A 21,667-nucleotide genomic window follows, 5' to 3' on the forward strand; every position below is an offset into this window, starting at 1 on the left:
TTGCCTTAAATCTGGCACAACAGGTTGAATCATAGGAATGCCAGCTGCATCACAAAATTAATCTGCAAATTTGCTCAAAGGGTGGAAAACTGTTACCAAGGTAAGCAAGAGTTTATCTGCCCAGGTGCACAGACCAGAACAGCAAGAGTTTGCTGTGGAGAAAAGAATTAGTGTATTAGGATTGGTACCATCTGGAGAACTGTGAGTTCATGCTCCCCAAAACCAGGATCTCAGATGGTTGACAGACAAGAGGTTTTTACAGCAAAAATCACATATCATCATGAGTAAGGAGTTTGGATTTGTGGGTGAAACTGATTGGTCCAGAGTGAGGGTTAGGCAATAAATACAATTTTATGCCTTGGGCTCAACTTTGGCTTCCCTCGGTCTGGTTTCATGGGGTTGTGGCCAGGAGGTAGTTCTGCATTAGAGCTCAGGAGCTGAAACACAGCTAGGGAAAGATGGTCTTTAGCTTAAGAAAACCCAAACCTTGTGACCATTAGTCAGGGCCTGGCCATCATTTCTTGCTGCCAGAGGGAGATATAAAATGTAAGGGAAAGGGCCAGGGCTCCTGGAGCATGCTGTGAAGAAGCTGAATTGAGTTTCGTGGCTACCTGTTAAATACAAATTTTACTCTAAATCAGGACCCTGGGTTTCAATAGGAAAGTTGTAGAACATGATGTCTGCAGGAACATTGTCTCCTCCATGATCTTGAACCTTCAGGCCCACATATCACTGGGATGATGCGGTTCAGAAGATGCCACCCTGGAATATGGAAACTTGCCATGTTAAATAGTTTAAGCTAAAGGAATTTGAGCAAACAGAGAAGCAGTAGGTCACTCTGACCTTCCCCTTGCCCTTGGTCTGTTACTAAACACAAGAGGCTCACCACTTGGGGTGTTCTTTCAAGAATCAGGCATGGTTGTCACAAGGTAGTTTTATTTACTTGCATCAAGTAAAGGAGACAGGGAATTCACATCCAAAATGCTGTGTCCTGGGAGGGAGGGAGGCTTAGCCATTGCTGACATACACTGTTAGTCAATTACATGTTGATTTCTTCTTTGTAGTTGGCTACACTTATCAGGGAGGAAAATTGTCAAGCTCATCCTGATTACAGCTATATCTGCAAAATACTGTGCTACATTTTCATGTTCAGCAAGAATGCGTTTAGTAAGAACTGTCCATACCTTGAGGCTCTTCATCTAACAGTTCCCTAAAGCAGGTCCTAATGTTATAATGTACCCCGCGAATCACACAAGGACGCCCCAAGAAGTCGAATTAAGGAGTCACATTTATTTCGAAGCCGGGACTACGAGGGGGGCATGCACTCCAAATCTCGTAGTCATTACATAGCCCCAAACACCAGATTTATATAGGCAAAGATCACAAAGGTATTGATTACATCTCAGGGTTTGGAATGAGGAACCTGGTTTGCGAAAAAGCAGTTACAGAAACGGAATTGAGCATGTTAGTTAAATTATAGTTTTGGGTCTCCAGATCACTGAATCAACGGAAACACATTGCCTGGAGTCACTGAGGCAATTTAGAATAATTGTGCTGCCCTGATCTTGGGACCACTGAGTCAACGGGAACTCATTATCTGTGGCCACTGAGGCAATTTAGGATAATTGTGCTGTCCTGGTTCCCAGGTACAGAAGAATGTGCTTTCTAAAACCAGTGAGATCATGATCAATGGGATATGCAAACCACCAAAAGAGTAGTCAATCGATTGGGATAGCATACATGAGTTCAGAAAATCAAAGTAACTTTTCTATTGTTAAACAAAGCAAATAAGCACAGAAGCCAAACAGCAGGGTTAAAGTTAAACAACAGTTTCTACCGGAGATGATTGCCACCATGCTTCACTAAAACCTTCACGTGAGAGGTACCATCCCTATACCAAGAGGAAAGGGGCATCCTTATCCCTGAACACAACGACACCAAGAAGAATCCTAGCAAGCCGGTTTGCTAAATTTCCCCCAGTTAACCACGCTTACTTCCCACTCTCTGTCATATTTTATAGGGCTACACACTCTTCATTAAAGCTAGCATAAAAAATACTCAGGCAGGCCTGGCAGTTTCTTTGTGTCTTAATTTACTTATGGCACCTCCTGTGCCACATAATGTTAAATGTGCTAAATAAATGTGTTTAAAATAAGTGTGTTAAAGAAATGTATGTGCTTTTTTCCTGTTAATCTGTCCTTGTCAACTTCATTTTCAGAACCAGCCAAGAACACTGAGAGGTTGAGGGAAAGTCGTTTCTTCCCTCAGGTACAACTGCTCTGAAAATAGTCAAGACTGTGTGTGTTGTCCAGAAAGCCTATGGATTAAAATGTCCATTCTACCAGGAAGAGCTCTTCCAATAATCCAAAGAATCAGCAGGCTTTCCTGTAAAGTATTTATAATGCTCCTATTTCAAAATTTATGTTGTGTACTTTGGGATTCTTTTGGGTTCTTTTTAACCACAGGTGGTCCATAACAAATATATTTCATTTATAAAAATCCAAACTCTCAAAAATGTGTGCTATTCCACCCAAAACACCTCTCACATGATGAATTGAATCTTTAATATAAATAATTAAATAATGAGCAAACTCATTAGGCTGTCCAATTTTGGTTATTTGACTTTGTGTAATTAATTGAGGATTTTACAATTACTCATTTTTCACTAAGTGAAAATATAAGAATGAACCAACCATACATACTAATAAGAAAAAAGTATCATTCTCCAAGATAAAACTGAAACAAAGTAGAATATAAAGCAGGATATTTGGAAATATTTCACTCAAATTACAATTTTGGCAAGGTTGTATTATAGATTTTTTTAATATTTCTTTTACACATGGAATAAAAAACTTTTTATTCTATGTAAATCGTTTTTTCATCCCATAGAGATTCAGAATACATACATATATTCAAAAAGGAATTATACACAAAGGTTGAAATTGTCTTTTATTATGACTAACACTGCAGGGAACATATTTATATACAAATTATGGACTGCATCTCTGATTATCACAATGTCTAGAGTCATGCTGTCTGCACAATGCATAAACTTGTGAATATAACTTATTTATTGATTTCTAGAGTGAGAGGAAAGGAGGAAGGGAGAGAGAGGAAGAGAGATCAATTCGTTGCTCTACTTATTTATGCATTCTTTGGTTGTATATTGTCTGGGGATTGAACCTGTGACCTTGGTATATCAGGACTGTGCTTTAACTAACTGTGCTACCCAGCCAGGGCTTCTACACGTAACTCTTTGACACCACCTATCATTGTGGTGGATTTCTTCAAGCAAGAGTTCTGGATAAATGTATAAATAACTAAAAGGTCTGGATTACATATATTTTACTCAATTCTGCTGGCAGCAGTGGATGAGAATGGGTTTTGACAATTCTAAAGGAATTTTTATGTTTTAAAATTATTTTATAGTTGATTTGCAAATAAAATACCTTCTTGTGTTAATTTTCATTTCTTTCATTTTTGACAAACTTGATTTCTATTTCACATGTTGATGAGCTATTTGTATTCATTTTTGTGAGTTTTTCTGTTGTGGTATTTATTTTACTTTTATTAATCTGCATTTGTTACAAAAGATGAAGAAACTTCGTCATATTTAAGGCCAATGTTTAAACCATCTATTTTTTTAAACAAGTGTATAACATAAAAACTATGCTAATAGGTTTTTCTGTTTGGATTTCTATATATGTGGTGTCTCCCTAAACATCCCAAGATGTTTGCTGCCTTAGAGAAGCCAAAGTGTAGGTAAAAATGACTAACAAGAGACCTTAAATGGGAGAGTTATTCAAATTTTTAACCTAAATTTGGATTTTTGATTCTTTAGCAAGACAGACACTATTTTGTAGCAAGAAAGGCAAGATTGTTAAGAGAGGATGTCAGAGACTTTATCTTACATTTACCCTGGATCACGGGGTTCTGCATGGAGTTCAGAAAAGAAGGTGAAGAAGAAGCTAACTCAGGGTCAGCCATGCACTTTACCGAATGAAAATTCAGGTTCCCTCATTCAAAATTACTCAGAATATCAATCTGATAAGGGGTCAATTTCCAAAATATATAAAGAACTCATACAACTTAACAAAAGGAAGACAAACAATCCAATTAAAAAATGGTCAAAGGACCTAAATAGACACTTCTCCAAAGAGGACATACATATGGCCAAGAGACATATGAAAAAAATGCTCAAAGCCACTAATCATCTTGTGAAGGAAAACCCCTGTTCTGTAAAACTACTGTTTGGAATTCTCTGCTATTCTTTGGACGGCCTCTATCTATTTCTGAAAAAGTAACTTTGCTTTCTAGCCTGCTTGAATAGTGGGGGAGATAAACTTAGCTGTCTGACCTTGTAGGCCAGAGACTAGATACACCCAATGCCATGCCAGGTGCATTTTTTAATTGGATAGAACTGTGTAGCTTTCAAGGACGCCACCAGCAAGCACACAAAGGGCTGGCTCTTCTATAAAAAGGGAAGTTCTGCTTGTAGCTTTGCTTAGAATTTGGATTCATTTCCCTGAGCCTGCCGCGGTGAATAAAGTGTAACTCCAAACTCTCAGAGCGCTGTTTGGTTCTTGTCCGGTTTTTCTGTAACAATCTGAGAGATGAAGTTAAAATGACAATGAGGCATCACCTCACACCTGCCAGAATAGCTACCATCAACAAACAAGTGCTGGCAAAGATGTACACTGCTGGTGGAAATGCCAACTGGTGCAGCCAGTTTGGAAAACAGTATGGAGTTTCCTCAAAAAACTTAAAATGGAAGTGCCATTTGACCCAGTATGTTCTAGGAAATATATTCTCCTAAGAATCCTGATACACCAATCAGAAAGAAATATGCCCCCATATGTTCATAGCAGTGTTATTTACAATAGCTAAGATCTGGAAACAGCCCAAGTGCCCATCAGTAAATGAGTGAATTAAAAAAAGCTGTGGTGATCTAACTGGTTTGGCTCAGTGGATAGAGCGTCAGCCTGCAGACTGAAGGGTCCCAGGTACGATTCTGGTCAAGAGCATGTACCTTGGTTGTGGGCATATCTCCAGTAGGGGGTGTGCAGGAGGCAGCTGATAGATGTTTCTCTCTCATCGATGTTTCTAACTCTCTATCCCTCTCCCTTCTTCTCTGTAAAAAATCAATAAAATATATTAAAAAAAAAAAGCTGTGGTACATTTACACCATGGAATATTATGCTAAGCAAAATAAGCCAGTCAGAGAAAGATAAGTATCACATGATCTTACTCATACCTGGAATCTAAAGAACAAAATAAACTGACCACCAAAATAGATCCAGAGAATAGATCTATTCTCTGGAATAGACTGAGGAATCTCAGAGGGAAGGGGACAGAGGGGAGCGGGAAAAGACTAATCAAAGAATTTATATGCATATGTGCATAACCTCTGGACACAGACAATAGTGCAGTGAAGGCCTAGGAGGGGGTGGGAGCGGGTTGGAGGGGGTTAGTGGGTAGGGGGGGGAAATGAGTGCAACTGTAACTTTCAACAATAAAGATAAATTTTTAAAAATTATTATGAATATCAGTGACAAAAGAGCATGGGACCTTGCCGGTGTACTCATTGGTTAGAGCACTGGCCCGTGCACTGAAGGGTCTCTGGTTCAATTTTAGGTCAAGGGTGAGTACCTGGGTTGCAGGTTCACTCAGTTTCACTTGTGGTGTCAACAGGGCCTCTCCATGCCCCCAAGGGGAGCAAAGAAGTTAGCTGAGCTGAGAGTTAGCAGAGCAGCTGAGACATCAGCTATATTTGCCAGAGGCAGAAGACAGGGTCTCAAGGTCTGGGAGGTAATAACCAAATGTTACTCTTATTAGTTGCTAAAATGTAACAATATTTCCCAGAGAACTGCAACTAAACCAGATAAGGTTAGCGGCAAAGAAGAAATTAACATATAATTAACCAAATTCATGGGTTATAAGCCTCCCTCTTGGAGACAGACCTTGGGATGACCCCTGTCTCCCTTCCTTACTTGTTGCAAGCAAATAAAACTACCTAATAATGACAGACACATCTCCTTCTTGGGTAGAGCACCCTGTGCAGCGAACCCCTTGAGCTCAGTAACAGTGTCCTAAGCACAGGAGAGAGTGCAGGAGAAGTGAGCCCGCCAAGCTGCCCCGTCTCACAGCAGCGCAATAGAGGGGAAGAACCCTGCAGAACATGGAAGGCTCGAGAGGAAAAAGAACAGAAAATTCTGGTTACAAGGATTTGTCTGGCACAAACAGGTACCTCACATAACCTCTCGTCTTACAAATAAGTGATACATTAGAAAAGAAATCAGAATCCTATCAGGTCCTGTATGATGTAGCTTGTCTTCTGGATAATAAAGTAGGTGCAATCCCCAGGGTAGAAAGTCTTTGTGGTGAGCAGTGTCAGGTGCCACCTGTGCAAACGGAACACCAAAGTGAGAGAAAGCTCAGCTTATTAACTTATTCCAGAAAGAGCGCATCACCTTAAGAAAGACTTAGTTCCTTAGAGGCAGTAGTTGGGGAACAGCTGTACATGTAGGGTTTAAGGCTTCGTCGGTTGAAGTCAAAGTGTTTCGCGGCTGAATCTGATTGCGAATGGACATGGATTTTGATATAATGGTGTAGGATCTGTGGACAGAGGAAAGTGGGGGTCTTAACAAAGTTACATTGCCAGTTTTCAGGTGAGGGATCTCTTTGCCCAGTTGGGCAAAATATTGCCCTAAGGAGAAGGCTGTCTGCCTAAACAAACTTGTTCTAGAAAGAGGCTGGCTGAGCATACTTTTTTCAGAAAAATTGGTCTTGGGAACGTTCCTGAAGCAAACAAATTATTTACTGATTTACACCTTTTTCTTCCTGGGGAACAGTTTTCCAGAATTCATAAAAGTCATGATGGTGGAAACAGCCTTCGTTTTTCTGTCCTGATGGTTAGAATTCTGGGCTCCAGCTTCTCTGTTCTCAGCAGACTCTCAAAAGTAACATCAAAAGCTGTTCCTTAGGAAGAGTAAGATTTGATCTGGGAAAATCAACAGACACCCCTGAAGTGCCCACTGGTCGTTCGCAGGGACAGTGCTGGGCGAAATTTTAAACAAAGTAAAGTGCTGCCACTTCTTTCAATGACTTTGTAATTTTATTTCCCCTCAATGTCTTAGATTCCCACCTATGTTTCATTTATACTGTTTTCCTCATGTGCTAGATACCCAGATACCCCTTCCTCAAGGTATCCTAAGAGAAACTGAATAGAAGTCAATAATCCTTCTTTTAAATTAGAACTGCCGGCTAGCCATATATTTATTTGGGAGGTGTTGTACTGCTTTAATCATCACTTCAGAAAAATATGTGCATCCATACTTACTTGCCACAATTTGTCCTATGAAACAGAAAGTATAACATGCAGAATGCATGTCTTTGGGAAGGATAAATTATTTAGTAATACAGAAGTGTACTTTTTAGAAATACTTATTAACGGTATAATGGAGTGAATACTAACTCCCTTCAATATATTTTAAAAAAATGTTTTTAGAGAGAGAGAGGGAAAGAGAGAGAGAGGGAGAGAGAAACATGGACGTGAGAGAGAAACATTGATTGTCTGCCTCTTGGTACTTGCCCCAACCAGGGACGGAGCCAGGAATGCACCCTGCCCGGGAATTGAACCTGCCCCGTTTTGGTGTACAGGGCAGTGCTCCAACCAACCAACTGAGCCACATCAGCCAGCACTCCCTTCAGTGTTTTTAAGTTCTGTTTTGTGCCCTTTGTTCTCAGTTGGCTTAAATAAAATACTGAATCGGCGTTTTCAGACTAGTGTAGATTGGTTATGTAATTACAGCTCACCAGTGGCCTATTTACTGCAGTGTAGTGAGAAAACACTGGAGTGAGAGTGAGGAAATCTTGGTTTTAGTTTTGATTCTGCCACTCAGTGACTGTGGGACACCATATCACTTAATTACCCTAACTTCCAGTTTGCTTACTTATTCACTGAAGAATTGGACTAACTGGTTTCTAAAGCTACTGCCAGTCCATCTTGTGTGGGCGACTCGAAGATGTGCAGCATCTCTTACGTGGCCTTAGACAGGGTCGTTTGTTTGTGCTAAGGGTAAAAGGTCATTTATCACAAATGGGTGGCTTATCATTGTTATCTCTGCACATCCGTTTAAAATGTCTACAATGGCATTTCACAGTGGTCCAAAAATTTTTAGAACACTCTGGGAAAAATAAGAAGCCTCATTTGCTAAAAACACATTGAGAACTTTTCTTAAATAATGATTATTTGGGAACCAAGCAGACACTGGTGATTAACACTTCAGATTAGCTACTCTGGCTCTTAGCAACATCTTAGTATAGAAAACCCATTCTAGAGCCTGTTTTCTAAAGTGGGAAGGGTTAATTAACTCCAAATATTACTGATTCTCAGGTCTGGCTCAGTGGGAATGACATTCCAGTGGCTTAAAATGGTTTTGTAAAGTTGTAAGTAAAGCAATATTTAAATTCAATTTAGTGCCATCTAATACATTTACAATGTGTACAACCATCAACGCTATCTAGTTGCAGAACTTTTCTTTTTATCATCGCAAAAAAACCCCTCCATACCCAGTAAGCAATTATTCCCCTTTCCCCCTCCTCCATCCCATGACAACTCCTAATATACTTACTGCCCTTACGAATTTGTCTATTCAGATATTTCATATAAATAGCACTATACATTAAAGGGGTGGGAAAACATAGGTTTACAGTTGTCAGTACATGAAACAGAGTTTATTCTTGTATCATTTATTATTGTAATATTTTCCACACAGATAACTACAAATCTACGCTTGCCCACCCCTGCATATGGCCTTTTGTGATTGGCTTCTTTTACTTAGCATAATATTACTCAGGTTCATCCGTGTTGTAGCATGTGTTAGTACTTTATTCCTGTTCATGTGATTATTATCCATGTGTATATCTTCTATGGAGAAGTGCCTATTCAACTCCTTTGCCCATGTTTTTCATTGGATTGTTTGCATTTTTGTTGTTCAGTCAGAAAGTTTTGAAAATGAAAGTAAAATTGAGATCATCTTCACAAACACTCTAGTCCAGTGATGGCAAACCTATGACATGCATGTCAGAGGTGACACGCGAACTCATTTTTTTGGTTGATTTTTCTTTGTTAAATGGCATTTAAATATATAAAATAAATATCAAAAATATAAATATTTGTTTTACTATGGTTGCAAATATCAAAAAATTTCTATATGTGACACGGCACCAGAGTTAAGTTAGGGTTTTTCAAAATGCTGACACGCCGAGCTCAAAAGGTTCGCCATCACTGCCTAGTCTTACAAATGAGAAAACTGAGCCAATGGGAAGGTATAAGACATGACCAAATTCACCCAGTTATTACTGAACATGAGACCCAGAGGCAGTGTCCTGCCCCACATGTGTCCACAGGGTCCTAGCCACACTCCTTTGTATGCTACCCATACCCCAGAGGTTTACCCCATAGCTGGCTGGGATTGGAGGACAAGCCTTACTATTGAAAGAATGATGACCACCTGCGGCCATCTTAAGTATTTAGAAATATAAACACATTTTCATTTTAAAATAAGATTTAAGGTTTAAGAATTAAAAGTATACATATAAAACACAACATCTGGATTCACCAAGTGAGTAAAATACGTAGTTTATGTGTCATTTTGTGTTGAAGGCAATTACCAGAAAAATGCAAATCATAAATGGGTTTTAGTGATGCCAACCTAAATACAAAGTTTAAAATCTCCATCAGACAACGTAAATTAAATTGAGAGATCAAGTTATGCTATAACATATATAAGATATCCTTCTTGCTTTTCATATGTCCTCAAGCCTTTTGTTTGATTTATATTTAAATCTCGATTTGTTATAAAGCATAAAAGAAAGGCACAAAATAAATGAAAAGCTTGAATTCACTGTTAAAAAATGGTTGCTACTTCTCTGGAGACTAGACTTCTTGGGGCGATGTAGTAAGCAGAGTGCAGGGAGGCCAGGCCTGGCCTGCTCGGGGCTCTAACCCAACTTTGCTGTTCGGGATCCATCAGAGTGTGGAGGGAACATCAGAAACAATGAGGCCAAAGGTCGAAAGCCACTGAAATGGGAGATAAAAGATGGAGCTAATTAGATGCTTAGAAGGTCCTGAAACCAGAGCATGAAAGCACTCAGCTGTTTCAGACACACAAGCCAAATGGAGCATGGCCTTCGAGCCGGGGAGAGGAGGAAGGCGCCAAGCCTAACATTTCTCCGAGGTCAGGGATTATAGATGAAGGACTGCTGATAAAAACACAACAGGAGTAAATTGCCTTAGTCCCTTGTGACCTGTGCGACGTATCTGCCCTGCTATTCTTTCCTGTACAAGAGAGAACATCCTTTATCCCAGCTACCAGAAAGCATTCTAACATTTTCTCTCAGCGTCTCAGTTTTTCATAGCTTTACCATGATCAAACTGTGTTGAGACAGTCTTCATAATTATTAGCAGTTATTCGTCATCTTGGAGTTTTTAGTATTTACTCTTATAAATTTCTTCCTATAGATAATGCAGATCATTAGTTTTAAACAATAGGCTACATTTCCTAGATATGAAATATGTTTCCATTTGATAACTGTAATATGAAAACAAAACCAGGCATTTCTTGCAGAAATTAAAATATGAACACATTTCTTTTGCTATGGAGAGGGGTATGATTCATGCATGTATTTTCTATGCTGTCTTCTAGGGCATTCTTCTATTTGCAGCTTTACATAGCTGTCGTGTGTCCAATTTATAGGACTAACTCAAATTCACAGATGTTATTATGTGAATATCCCTGCCACCTTTCCATTTGCCAGCTAAAATGTGGTATATAGAAAGAGGTATATAGAATATGCAATGCTTGGAGTAAGGTTTGCATGATGTGATGATCTTTGCTCCTCAAAAAATAATGTAGCAGATATAGCATGTTGTATACTAATCCAATCCTCTATATTCCTTGCTGCATAGAAATGCCACTTGTTCAAATATGCAGCTTTCAAATAAGAGAACTCTTCCCTGGCTGACATGGCTTAGTGGTTGAGTGTCGACCTGTGAGCGAGGAGGTCATGGTTTGATTCCCAGTCAGGGCACATTCCCTGGTTTGGGGCTCGATCCCCAGTGTGGGGTTTGTAGGAGACAGCCAATCCATGATTCTCTCTCCCTCTCCTTGCTTCTCTGAAATCAATAAAAATATATTAAAAATTAAATTTCAAAAAGAAAAAAAGTAAATCCTGATTGTTCTAAAGTTCAGTTCTGTTTAATAGATATTTCTGTGACAACAAGAATGCTCCATTCCAATAAACAGGGTGGGGTAAAAGTAGGTTTACAGTTGCTCATATGGAAAATAATACAATAATTAATAAATAACAATACCAGAATAAGCTCTGTATTTCATGTACTCACAACTGTGAACATACTTTTATCAACACCCTGTAGTAGCCATTAGCCTCATGGGGTACTTGAGTACCAAAAAGGTGACTGGTAAGATAACAAAACTGAATTTTTAATTTTACTTAGTATGAATTTAAGTTAAATACATGCCCGTGGCTACTGACTATTGTATTGGACGACTCAGCACAGCTTATCATGGCAGTTTCATTGACATTGCCAGTGACTGGATTCACTTCAGGCATGTGACAGAATGTTGCCAACAGATGGGAAAAGAATGTTGCTGGCAAAACAATGTTGTTTTTTTTTCTCCCATCAGACAATGTCCTACATGGCATTGTTGTATGGAACTCTGACAGGAAGCTTATTGTACTATGAATAATAACATGGTAGAGCAAAACTGCTCCAACATTTCTTAGATTTCTGGAAATTAAGTCATGAATTTTCATATTGCTTAAGCCACTTTGATTTGTGTCTCCTGTTATTTGAAGAGGAAAGCATCATAACTAATATAAGCATTGTCCAGATTATTTGTTAAAATTGTCAGAAGAATTTTTTAAACTTTGGTATTAGAATGAGCTATTATTTGAATTTTAATAAAGGTGATTTTTTGTATATGTTGTATATCTTTGATATGGTAAAAGTAGAGTACTAATCTGGCCAGTGTGGATCAGTTGGTTGGCGCATTGTCCTATAGACCAAAAGGTGGCAGGTATGATTCCCAGTCAGGGCACATACCCAGGTTTTGGGTTCGATCCCCAGTCTGGGCATGTGGAGGAGGCAGCCCATCAATGTCTCTCTCTCTCTCTCTCTCTCTCTCTCTCTCTCTCTCTCTCTCTCTCCTCTCTCTAAAAAATCAGTTAAAAAGAGAGTAAGTACTTATGTAGAAATAAGAATAATAGTGAAGATCATAGTTTTAAAGTTTTCATATTTGTTGTCCAAATTGAAAGTCATCTTAAAATCTTATGAATAGCTAGCACATACATAGTGAAACATACATGCTTTTGGAGATGAATAAATTGAAATTAGGAGAGATTAATAAGGTCAGACAGTTATCATAGTTGGGATATATATCTCAACCTTGGGTCATTTTTTATCAACAAATACTGATTTAAAATATTGTTATTTATTTCAGAGAGGAAGGGAGAGGGAGAGAAAGATAGAAACATCAATGATGAGAGAAAATCATTGATTGGCTGCCTCCTGCACACCCCACACTGGGAATCAAGCTCGCAACCTGGGCATTTGCTCTAACTGGGAATTGAACCATGACCTCCTATTTCATATGCCCAATCACTGAGCAACACTGGCTAGGCCAAAAATATGCATTTTAATTAAGTTCATTGTATTTGTAGTTATCCTTTGTGTAAGTGGATTCCAAAATGTAAGACAGACCATTCAATACTTGTATATGTAGTGATCTAGTTCCTTTTGCCTCCAATATATCTCTAGTTATATGAAATACCAATATCTTTTAGAGTCAAGTAGGTAGGGTGGAAAATGTCACATTGAAAAAAAGGACAATATCTTCTTTATTATATTAAAAATAAGTCAGGGGCAAAAGAGAAACAATTAAAGTAAGTAATTGGTTTCTAGAAAATAAAGGATATAAATGATTGAAGTTACACGCAGTGAATGATTCACTAAATTTCACAGCTAAGAAATTGAAGAGAGCTACCATTCACTACTATTAAAGTTAATTATTCTAAACATAGGTCTTAAAATAACTACTGTTAGTTGCAAGTATTTAGGTAAATTTTAGAAATTGTACTTAATAAATTGTGCTTTTGCTTTTGTATTTTCTTGCATTCAAAGAAGAAACTGCTTTCCCTCGTCTTTTAGGGGGAAACAAAAAGCAACCCTTTGAATTCAGCAGAGGCTCCTGAGGTTAGACATCTGTCAAACCCTTGAATGGCTGTTAAGGGAGACTATGCACCTTCTTTTCTAAAGCACTTAAGTACACACATGATTATATTTTGTCTGGGAATGCAAAAGAATAAAAATTATTCAAAGTTCTTCTAAGCTTTATGGTTTTATCGTTTAACTTTGTCATTATAAATTTAAGATCAGCAAATACATATGATATTAGAATTTAAATATTTTAACCCTTTTAGTTTACTACAGAGAAGCTTTTCCAATTTAGTTCCTAAAAAAACAACTCCAAAATGCAAATGGGAGAGCTACCCATGAAGGGTAGATTGAAGAGGAACTGTTGCTATATAAGAAACCTATCTCTAGATATCTCTAAGATACAGAAATAGTGAACAAAGATCTATACAAATAGTAAGTAATTATAATAATTGCTATTACTAAAATAATGATATGACTGATAGTGTCTGTTACACTTTATTTTGTGTTAGGTACTAAACTAAGATTTTTATGTCACCAAAGTAAGTTTTTTCCCCCATTAAATTCTTACACCAATCTAATGAGGTATATACTATTATCCGTATCTTACAAGTAAATAAACTGAAGGTTAAAGAAGGTTAAAAAATTCGTTTTACATCGTGAATAATAATAGAAAAGTTGGAGTGGTTTTCAGACTGGGCCCTGTTTTTTTCTCTTCTCTTATGAATCACCATCTGGGTTCTGCAGGTGTCCGGGGTTTAAAAAAAGTAGTTATCTTATAATTTTTTTTTTTTTAAAAATGTGTTTTTTATTGATTTTAGAGAGAGAGAAGGGGAGAAGGAGAGAAAAAGAAAGATGGATGTGAGAGAGAAACATCTATCTGTTGCCTTCCATTCACACAGGACTGGAGTAACCCACAACCTGGGTATGTGCCCTGATCGGGAATTGAACTGATAACTTTTCAGTGCACAGGAGGATGCTCAACCAACTGAGCACACTGGCCAGGGCCTTATAAGTTTTTCAATCATGTATAGTGGAAGTGGAAGTCAGGACTCTGTGTGTGTGGGGGGGGGGGGTAATTACAAAATAGATATGAAGATACCAAGGTCAATGGGAAATTTCACCTTGTTTCACATTCAGAGTGAAGAGAAAGGCTGCACCACTCTCCGGAGAAAATGGCTGTGCAGAAAAACATGGCTTCTAGGCCAGAGATCCTGTGCCCGAGAATGAGAGACAAGCTGGGAAATGATTCTTATGCCCTAAAACATGCACATAACTCACAAAAGAGGGGCTGAAGCTGGATGAGTGAAAGGGTATTTTAACCAATACACAGTCTCCCACGTGACTTCCCATTTAACCAATGTCTTAGTACCTCCTAAGCCTTTGTCACTCATAAGACAAGACCCCGAGGAGGGAAAAATTCAAAATTGCCTGTGCTTAAGATTCTGTTTTGCTAAAGGAATAAAAACTTAGGTTATTAATTTGTGTAAAAACAAAATTTAATTTTGCATTCCTGAATTATGAATTTACTAATAGCTAATTTACTGATTTGGTAGAATTTTTACAATTAAAAATGGGCTAAGGAGCCTTTCAATAGGCTTTACAACCAATCACTCTATATGAGCAACTTTTCTCACAATCAGATACTTGGCTCAAGCTAATAAAATGAGATATAGGTAAATTATCCTTTATTGATATTTTAGCTAATAGACATTTTCTTTAAAACAAAATCCATCAACAAACTATCTTCCCAATAGCCCTTGAGGTTTTCAAACATGATTGTCAAAACATACCTGGTGCATTTCCCAAATCTTTTTAGCCTGTCTTTCACTGAGGAATATATTGGATCTTTTATAGATGGAACAGACTTCTTTTTTTTTTTAAATATATTTTATTGATTTTTTACAGAGAGGAAGGGAGAGAGATAGAGAGTTAGAAACATCGATGAGAGAGAAACATCGATCAGCTGCCTCCTGCACATCTCCCACTGGGGATGTGCCCGCAACCCAGGTGCATGCCCTTGACCGGAATCGAACCTGGGACCCTTCAGTCCGCAGGCCGACGCTCCATCCACTGAGCCAAACCGGCTTTGGCGATGGAACAGACTTCTTAAGTGGCTTTTCATTTCTATGACTTGTAGGCTCATATTTTAGTAATTAAACTATTTAACAAGGAATTGATATTCTTCATATGGAAAAGATGTATTCACTTTTGTTATCTAGAAGTTTCACAATTTTACATCATTATTTGTTTTTAAGAACTATTAATCAAATGTGTATGCATCTGCTACTGTGAATTAAACCTACACCGAAAGGCATATAGAAGTGGCAGTGGAAAAATCAATGAAGACAAAGAGAAAACCATTCAATGATCTCACTAGGACAAAAGATTTCCACTGTGCTGTGTAACAAAATGCTAGCTGTTTCAAGAGCCAACTGAAGAAAAATTGAAACGAGTAAGTCTAATTATTTAATTGAGTTTCATCAGTGACATTGGTTAAATCTACTCCCCCAAATTATTGTGACAGCTCATACCGCAATGATGGGGCTCCTGTTTTAAACATCTACACTTACTTTAAGTGGTGTTCACATGTGCTTCCAAATCCAGCGAAGACTAAACAGGAGGAAACAGGGCTATAATAGCATCCCAGTGATTTAGAGCAGGCATAAGGAAAGGCATTATGTGCTAAAAGGTTATAAACTCATAGATAAGGCATTTTGTGACAAGGGTGATAAACATCTGGCCCTTCCCAGAAGCCAAGTGATTTGTACATCATGATTTGGGGTATCATCAAATGAAAGAATTGGCAACAAAAATTATTACTGTGTACTTTGCATGGGGGATGAGGGGTTGGCAAAATAGTTCCATTCTTACCAAATTGATGCATAAATACCCAAACTGGAATTCTTAATTCAGTGTTCTAAAGCAACCTTGGATGAGCCTTGGAAAACCTAAAAACACCTTGAAATTAAATATATACAATTTTATATGTATACAAAATAACATTCGTATACGGGAAAAAGCTTGATATCTCATTGGATTCTCTATAGTCTACAGCTACACACACATGAAGATCAATTATCAACTTTTGTAGATAACTTGAGAGTAAGAGAAAAGAAAGCTCACATGTCTTATATGTATTATACATTATTAATAAAGAAAGAATTCTTCCACATTATCTGACCTTCATGTTCCAGCTAACTTTTCTTTCCAGAAGGGATACTAGCTATCCCACTAAAATATTCTGATTTGAAAAAATAATTTAATAAGTGGAATTTCATCCTCCCTGCCTATGGCCCCACCCTCCTTCTCACCACAGCTTGCCTCCCTCAGGCTCTCTACCCCAGGCCTATCGATTCCTTGCAATTTCCAGTGTGTTTTCTGTTCTCTTTGACCTCTTGACATTTGCAGACACAGCTTTTTTTTTCTTTTGTCTAAAATATTAATTCCATCTTCAGTCTTCAACTGTTTAACTCTACTTGTCTTTCAGGGTATCTGTGACTGTTGATCAGAGAGATACCTGGGTACATCTCTGTCAATGCACATATCCAGCTGCATTGAAACAATGCACATTTACATTTTTCATCACTAAATTACAGAGTTACTTGAAATTATATGTGTTTAGCACTTTATTCATATCAGTAAGTTCCAAATCTCACACCTCACGCAACATCCATTTCATAAAAGGTCAGTGGTCTAGTGAATGTTGATGGTTTCGAAGAAAATGAGGTGTAATGACCAAAATGTTCAATGAGTTTTCTTTTTTATGATGCATATGTTTTGAAATAAACTATATATATGCTAAAGAAATTAGGACTACTTTTGGGAATGATTTCATACAGAGAGAAACAATGTAGAAAGATGTCTTTTATAAGGGAACATTCCTGAAGCCACTGAAGTTATTAAATTCACATCGCATAGTTGATACCTGAAGAGACCCACTTTCTCTGAATCATTAATCACAAGTCCCGTTTGAAAGTACTTTAAAATTCACAATTTTTGTAAACACAGTGTAATTGAAGTTCATAAGGAAGGGATGGAATTTATATATTGTCAGATGGCTATCGTAGCAATATTCTATTCTCAATTTAGAACACAGACAACGTCTACCTACTTACTCTCTTAATAATGTTCTTAAGACCAGTGATTTTCAACTGGCTGTGTAGTAGATACTGTGATGTTCCAATCACATGTTACTCCATAACTGAAGGACTTATTTTATAGTTTCTGGTAATGCTGCTGCCTAATAGCTGTGAGCTGTCAAACTTTCCTATGTTTGTTCTTAGCTGAAGAAAGTCTACTCTTCCAAAGTCTCATCCTGAATCTGAGACAGCCTTCATTAAATGCATAAGTTAATGAAAAAAGGCTCTTCCACTTCTCACCACCATAGGGCAACTTAGAAGGACTACTGCAGTTTCAGAGATTCTTGTTGGATTAAATGACTTTCATTGAGACGGTATCATAGCCCAACTTCTCCCTTTGTTCAAAGATGCTTCACCCCCATCCCTCACTGCCCTTTGCTCCAACAGGTGCTAATTCTGAGACTGTTTCCTAACAAACTCTGGCACTTGTGTCTAGAATCAATTTAATAGACAAAAATATAAGTACAGAAATCAGTTGAGAGGCTATTATTGCAATCCTGGGAATAGATTTCTATGGTAGAAGTGGAGGTGATGAGAAGTGTTCAGATTTTGGATATATTTTGAAGATAAGGACAACGAATTTCCAGATATATTGGATATGGGTTGTGAGAGAAAATGATTCAAGGATAACTTCACTTATGTTGGCATAAGTACTGGAAAAATGATACAGGAGCTATATTTGAGAAGATTTGGGAAGAATAATAGATAATTTATTTTGAAGCATGTTGAGTTTGAGATATCAATGAGACATCTAGTAGAAATTTCAAGTAGACAATCAGATTTACAAATCTGAAACCTGATAGGTCACCGTGAATGAGAGATGTACTTTTGTAAAACTTTGGGATATATAAAATGTTAAAGTTATGAGAATAGATGACAGTTCCAAGAGAATAAATATACATAAAAAAGAGAAGAAAACCAAAGTTTGAGACTTAGAACTCCAACTTAGAGAATGAGGAGAAGAGAAAGAACTAGCAAAGGAGACTGAGATGAAATGGTCATTTAGGTAGGAAAAGTGGAGTCTTGGAAGAAATGTGGAGAAGAATATAAAGGTGAAGAGTATGGTCAACCACCTCAAATGCTACCTACAGGTCAAATAAATTGGCTTTATTCACTGTGAAAGTAATATTGATGACAGCATTTTTAATACACGAATGAGGAAAAAAAATATGTTGGAGTGGGTTTGTGAGAATGTGTGTAGAGAGGAAATAAAAATACCTCTTTCTAGATATTTTGCTATTTAGGGAAGCTGAGTAATAAGAAAGTAGTTGGTAGAGAAAACGAAGTTTAAAAGCTTTATTTAAAAAGAGAAATAACAGTATATTGAAGTGGTGATGGGCATGATCTGAAAGTGAGTGAAAGAACAATGATAAAAGATAAAGAAGAGAAAAAATTGGAGTAACAAACTTGGGGTAAATAAGAGAGATAGTGTCTACAACACAAGTGAAGGCAGAGGCATTAGATGTGAGTATGATGATACAGTTTTAATAAAACATTTTTAATGTGCTGGAAATGAGGCCAATGTACAAAGTAAAGTGTTATTTATGGAGCCATGCTTACAAATAACAGGTTGAAGTTGTCTTCATAATTTTGCTTTCTAGGAAAATGTAGAATGTTCAGGTTAAATAGCTGATTTTTAAAAGTACAAATTGTAACGATTGAGTATTAGAAACTTTTGAAATCTTCTAAATATGCAATACTTTCAAAGTGAAACTTTATATGCTATTAGAAATATAATTGTGAATAAAGTATGCTTTTTCCTACATATTAATTGAAGGTAAATGCTATACATCATATGTTAATGCAAAAAAGGTGAAAACATGCCCAGGAAAAAAACATTTTTAAATATTTTTTATTTTATTAACATTCAAAAATAGAAAAATAATATGTTTAAAGTTAGATCTTAATCATATATCACACAAAAATTAAATGACTATTATTCCCAAAGGCATTCAAGAGGTAATATATTGCCAAGAATGGAAACTTAATATCAACACAGACTGGGAAAAGTAGTTGGCATCTCCCATATATACTGATAAATTAATCATTTATATGTAAACCATTAAAACATCAGTCATAATATAGTAGCAAATTCTGTAGCACTGGGTCATACCATTTACAAATGTGAGCATCTGGCAACAAATAACCTGAGAGTAAATTTTCTTTTCCAATGTTATTAGCCACCTAGGTTTATAATCAATGTCTGCTACCATTTATGTTTATTCAGGAGCATATTAGAGGAGACTACATGTAAAAACATTGCCTTTCTCTTCTAACTCCTGACTGTTAAAAGATTTTATTTTAATTATTTTAGTTATTTCGCCCCATTTCCCATCTGGGTTAAATTTTCATCTTTATGGGTTTCCTAAAAGCAAGCATGCTAATCTCAACTACTGTCATTTGTGCCAGAGGTGAATAATTATCAGTAAGTGAAAGGATGTTAACTGTAGCATGAATGTCCTATTTGTTAGGTAAAGCATTCTGGTCCTCCCAAGACCTCCTTCTGTCCCCATAGAAAAGCTGGAGCTCTAAGAAAGGGAACCAGGAGCCAGAGCTTTGCCGGCAACGTGAAATTTGCAATGTCAATCCATTCCCTTGTGTAGACCAACTCCAGATAATTTTGTGAGTTTCTGTAGAAAGTGACTTCCCCTTAAACTTCCCCTTGGTCATTCGGTCATTGTCAAACATGTGGTATCATTGTTCTGCAATTGCTATCAAGCCAGAAAGAATGGTCAACATTATGGAAAAGGGAACCAAGATGTCCAAACTATGATAATTTTTGCTTCCTAAGAGCTGTTGGTGAGTTAAAATTACACTTAATCAGTGAAGAAATAGAATTTTTCCTTCCTCCCTGTCACTCTCCCTCTCCCTCCCTCCTCCTTCCCCTTCCCCCTCTCCTTCCCCTTCCCCCTCCCCCTCTCCCTGCCTCTCCCTCTCCCTCTCCCTCTCCCCATATATGATACATACCATCTATTCAAGCACTTTCCCTAATCTCTTATTTAGGAATTCCTGGTTACAAAGATTCATGATTACTAAGCACAAAGTGGAATGGGTGCTCCCATTTTTTTTTTTTAAAGCCATTTTGGTCCAAACTGGTTTGCTCAGTGTATAGAATGTCAGCCCACGGACTGAAGGCTCCCGGGTTCGATTGTGGTCAATGGCATGTACCTTGGTTGCAGGCTTGATCCCCAGGAGAGGGGAAACAGGAAGCAGCTGATTGATGTTTCTCTTTCATCATGGATGTTTCTAAGTATCCCTCTCTCTTCCTCTCTGTAAAGTCAATAATAATAAAAAAAAGAATAAAGTTCAATAAAAAACATACATATAACATGATTCCATTTTTTCAAAATTACAGAAATCTGAAGTAACACATTAAACATGGTCACAAAAAATTTTAAAAACCATTTTGAGCATTTGTGCAGTGAGTATTCAAAATATGTCTGCCAGATTATTAGATGGATTTTGCATTAAGTCTGTAGGACATTGCTTTTTCCTTTTAATGCTTTTGTCATATTTCTGTTCATTGAAAAGTTCCTCTAAAGTTGAACAGCCCTTTTGAAACACCACACTTTTCTGGCTGTTGCTGCATAGTCAAACACTGTTGGCCTTCGGGTCTTGGGGCTTGAAACCAACAACAGGAACACAGAAAACATTGTTCTGTTGGTAAGGTGCTGCATGTATCTATAAGCCTTGACCAACCAATCCCAACTATCTTCTTTGTTTTACCATTTCTGTAGACCTCCCACTCCAACGGGATAACCTAAATAAGAATTATATTAATAATAGGTATTGGTAGCTGGTATTTTTACAACAAGACAAGTCTTGTAATTACTTGTTGCCATTAATATCGAAGACAAATATGGGAGCAGAGTAAATAAAATAAAATAGCCTAGAAAATATAATTCTATATTTTGCTGAAACATCTCTTGAGGTTGAAACCCAGGGCTATTTTCTTGATCTCAAATGCTCATCTCTAATCTTTAAAGCTTGTGTGAGTGTGTGTGTGTGTGTGTGTGTGTGTGCGCGTGCACACACATGTATATGAATGTGTCTACTAGTATTTGAAATCAAAATGTCTACCACTCTCTTATCATATAGCTCAAATACTATATACAACCTATATATAATAGAAAGCTACCATATGTAGGGTGCAAATATCAAACCAAATGTCTTGAAATATTTAGAGCCGTAAATGGTAACCAATGTTTGTATTGGTTTTGGTGCAGCATTCTTATCACCCGGCCTAATTTAACTTGTGTTATTTTTCTATATATTTGACAATACG

This window comes from Myotis nattereri, assembly GCF_964212035.1.
Source record: "Myotis nattereri genome assembly, chromosome: 7".
NCBI classification, from domain to species: domain Eukaryota; kingdom Metazoa; phylum Chordata; class Mammalia; order Chiroptera; family Vespertilionidae; genus Myotis; species Myotis nattereri.